This window comes from Neopelma chrysocephalum, unplaced genomic scaffold (genome assembly GCF_003984885.1).
Source record: "Neopelma chrysocephalum unplaced genomic scaffold, ASM398488v2 Primary Assembly neopelma1_97, whole genome shotgun sequence".
Lineage (NCBI taxonomy): Eukaryota > Metazoa > Chordata > Aves > Passeriformes > Pipridae > Neopelma > Neopelma chrysocephalum.
In genome coordinates this window covers 5,016,626-5,021,529 of record NW_020897760.1, presented here as the reverse complement: position 1 = coordinate 5,021,529, position 4,904 = coordinate 5,016,626, and positions in this window count along the sequence as shown.

Sequence of the window (4,904 nt, the reverse complement as noted above, 5' to 3'; positions counted from 1 at the left end):
AGTTTAATCTCCTTTAAAGCTGCGGCAGAAAATAAAATTAGTCTGACAATTTTGTCAGCATTAAAGCTGCTTCGATACGCCAAGTGTAATCAAAGACTGACACCATGTGCATAACACCTTGCATTTAAAAATAGCCCTTTACACTTCATTAATCTCAATGTTTAAGCAGATGATAGAGGTTTATGAAAAAATGAGTACTAGTTTTCAAGCAGATCTGTTCTAAATAATTTATAGTTAAAATACATGTCAATGCTGCTACACAGGCATGACAGTTGAAAAAATCATATAGGTGAAGTGAATACAGCTAGAGATTACAAGGAGGTTGCAACAGCTGTAAGGCAGGGATCATCTTCCGTCTCTACTCTGAAATGCCTGCCAGGCTTCTAGGTGGTGTGAAAACAGAGTATAAAGTAACATTTTCATGAGGCATATGTAGCATAAAGGTCAATCAATCACATTTTTTAAACTATGTCTCTCTTTGTTACAACATGAATGTTGCCATTTCACAAGAGTATTTAAAAACAGCTGTTATTTTAAAAACTCGGTGCTGTATTCTCATCAAACCAGTAAAATACCCCAGAAATCCCTGGAATTAGAAAACCTATACAGCTGTCCTCCTAACCTCTTATCCATGTGACATAGAAATGCAGATTGTGACTGCATTGTGCAGATCTGAGCGATGAATGCAGCCTTACAAGGTGCTTAGACTGAGTCTATTTCTTCTCACTTAAAGTTACATTATGCTAGACTTAAGGCATGCTTTATTTACATGCATTCAATCTCTAGTGGGAGTTTATATACTGTGCACTGGATAATTCTCTAAGTGAACAACAGTCCAGCATCAAGAAGAGTTTCATACAGAATACTAATAGAAAGCATTAGACAACTACCTCCCAGGGACAGTGAGTTCCCCAGGCTTACGTTGGGGATGAGGATTGGTCGATCTGTTCACCCTCCGGGGCTGTCTGGAATTATAGATCAGGGACCTTATTGTCATACCCCAGCTGCTGCACAAAGCCACTAGAAGAAAGGAGATTTACGAGTATTTCAGCAGCACTGAACAAGGGATACAGAAGCTATACAACTGGGAGTACAGTGGCTCTAAATCTGTAGGCATTATGCAAAAAGAAAATGCAGAGTTCGGCATCAAGGGAGCTCTCCCAGAGCAATAGGACATCTTTGTAAATTCTCTAAAGAATAAATTTAACAGTTATTAAAGAACAACACCCTGTTATTGCAGTCACTGAACTTTACAACACAAGGAAAGATGCAAGGGATTTTCAGAAAGACATCTGTCATTTAACAGTGACAGTGACCTCAGCACTGACAAGCAATTCAAATCCCCAGTGATGGAAACAAATTAACTCTTTGGTACACAGTGGGTTGAGAACTCCAGCATTAGGACTGCTGTGCACTGTAACAGTAACAGGCTGCACAAGGTTTTACCTTCAGATAAGCAATAGACAGAATTAGGTATATTCTTTAGATTATAATTTCTGTACATAAAAAACACTTATGACATTATTTAAAAACATGCTACTGACAGTCTTAGAATCACAGAATCATTTAGGTTGGAAAAGACCTTTAAGATCATTGAGTCCAACCTTTAGTCTAACACTGTCAAGTCCACCACTAAACCATGTCCCTAAGTGCCACATCTACATATCCTTTACATACCTCCAGGAATGGTGATTCAGCCAGTTCCCCAGGCAGCCTGTTCCAAAGCTTGACAAACCTTTCAGTGAAGAAATTTTTCCTAATATCCAATATAAACCTTCCCTGATGCAACTTGAGGCTGTTTCCTCTTGTCCTATTGCTTGTTACCTAGGAGAAGAGACTGATCCCCACCTCACTACTTCTTTCAGGTACTTGTAGAGAGAGTGGTAAGGTTCCCTTCAAGTCTCCTTTTCTCCACACTAAACACCACCAGCTGCCTCAGTTGCTCCCTATAAGACTTGTACTCCAGACCCTTCACCAGCTCCATTGAGCTTCTCTGGAAGTGCTGCAACATTGACCTGCAACCTGACCTGACCTCAACTCCTGGACATAGGAGGAGGAGTTTCTGAGGAAATTCAGGGAGAAATACAAAATCTGACCATATGTTCCAGGCACTCAGCAGATGTCTGCAGGGCGACAAGATGGACAGGCCATAGAGATTACTCCATCCAATGACTCTTGTAGTCCCTATGATACCTATGGAGAGTAGGACCAGATAGGAAGCTCTAACGAGTAATACCGCAAGACATTCAGCACTGCTTGACTCCAACTCTGATGTTAAGACAACTGTTAATTGTCCGCTCCCATATGAGTAGTAGCTAAGCAGCTTATCTTAGCTATGTTCTAAGAAATTCAAACAGGTTCCAATGTGTTTCAGTCACCTCAGTGTGGAAAGAGGAAGACTGATTTACAGGTACATTTGAAGGAAGCTTAATGATTGATGGTTTAATAAGACAGCAACCTTACAGACTGACAACAAAAGAAAAAAAAGGCTGTGGACTGCAGTGTTATTAGCTGGTGATGAAGGACATCTGTCTTATGACCTGTCTGAAGTGAGAAGATTGAAACGGATTGTACATTAACCAAGATGTTCTTTTTTAAATGGGGCACATCGACACTTGTGGCTCTTTTCCTAAGTCAATACAGTTGTTCAGCTCTTAAAAATCTTTGACAAATATTCACTTAAATACACAGTAGGTTGTGCTTATTCACAATATATGCATTCCTCCTGCCACCGTATTATCCATCCTCAGCTTTTTTGGTGACTCCCAAAAGCTCCCAACACTCTTGACTTACCTTCATAGCTTTGGGTATATAAAGAACTCTACAAAAACAGCAACAGTTTGGAATACGTATTACAGAGTCCACAAGAAAGATGTCCAGGGTAAACAGGAATGAAGTTGGTAAGTCTCCATAAAAAGAACAGGCACATTTGGTGTAAATACTCAAATGTTTCACCTGTAGGGGACCAAAAAGGTAAGCAGATTATTTATACCTTGTTCTCCCATAACATTTGGTAATCTTCAATCATGAAAAAAAAGATCCAAACACACCAAAAAAACCCAACCACATTTCTGCATACAGGAAGGACTTTGTTTGAAATCAGAATCACAGGATAGTAGGGGGTTGTGGGGCCTTCTTAAGAAGTCCTCTCTTTTGCTTTTGCCCCAGCAGATTTTGATGCTCAAATTTACCCTCCGGGTATTTATTCCTTCTCCTGTCAACATCAGCTTTGAAGTACCAAAGGATGGAATGAGGAAAGCTTAGATTTGGAGAATAAAATCAGAAACTCTTTTGTATTACATGTTGGACTTCAGTCTATACACAATTTTACTTATACAGAAAGCCTTATTATTATTCATGTCCTCCAAGTATAACCTATCATTTAACACACATTATACATGAGAACTATTACTATAAAGAAGTAGTAAATTACAGGTTTTCGGTATCAGTCAAATCACGAATGCTTTGAATTCAAAGATCCTGATGCCATCCCATATGGATAAAATGACTGCAGCAATGGAAATAAAAGTACTGAGATCTTAAGTAGAAGGGCTTATCTTAGCTGAGTAGAAGCAACTTAATTCTCTTCAACTAATAAAGGAGCCATAGACAAAGAGAAAAAAACTCACCACTTGCAGAAATTTGGGCAGCATCTCAATTCTCTTAACTATTGCAAACAAGTTCTCATGCTAAAGCTCTCTCCAATTTCTACAACACTGATACACTTCCTGTTAACTTGTCTGGGAAGAGATTACAAGATGCATCTTTCTCTTGTAAGGCAAGAGACCTACAAGTAGAACACAAATAGCTGAGTGACCAGCTTGTAAGGCAGAAGGGGAGTTACACCTTAAAAGTAATGCAAATATCAATCTTGAACCTAGCCTTAAGATTGAGAACAGGAGAATAAGTATTTAGAGATCTAGGGAGCCTTTCTGTTATTATAAGCTTACACAGCTAAAAGAGATACTGTTCAAACAGCTGCAGGCTTAACACATCTTTCAACCAACCCATGCAGCTTCTGGTTCCAAGCTGACACTTACAGGTACAACAGTGTAGTCTACATCATGCTGATTTTTTAAAATAGAAATAAAAAAATATAAAGCCATAAACAGGAGGTCAAGACACTAAACTCAGCTCCCTCTCTTTCCTCATGGTGTTGTATCTTCTACTCTCAAAGTTACACTAAAAGGCAACAGCTAAATGACTGCAATGCACAGCATTCTTCAGAGATGATTGCTACTAGGCTGTTAGGTGGCCTAATATCTAAGTCAAGTACTCCCCCATAACACTTGCACACTTCCCCCCATCGTAAAATTCATCACTGAAAAAGCAAATTGGTTTACAGGTAAGGTTAGAAGTATTGTAATACCACCTCTATACAGTGATGACTATTAATTAACAAAAGGGCTCTCCAACAGAAATGTGCAACATTACACGTATGATCAGATTTTTCAAAAAGAATCCCCAAAAAGACCACCAGAGATTGTACAATTACTTCTGTTACATTACCACATTTAGGGAAAAACAATGCAAGTTACCTTGCTGCACTTAAAAACCGTTAAATCAGACATTTTCAGTTCTCATTAGTCAAAAGCTAGATTAGCAGGAACTGTAGAAAAAACACAGGTGTACTTAAAAGTAATTTCTAAGATAGACAAGAGTACACCACATGTAAATATATAGAAAACACACTTCCCCAAGACACGCTATGAAAGCTCAAGTCCTTATCTCTCTTTAAGTGGAGTCTGAATACATCAAAAATCAGCAATAAATAACACAAGTCACTAAGATGCAACTACAGATTTTAAATAATTTCAACGACAATATCAATCAAGATCTAATTGGAAACCAATTTAGTAGTCAGCATAGGGTAATTCTTGAAATAGTTAACTACAGACACTTTA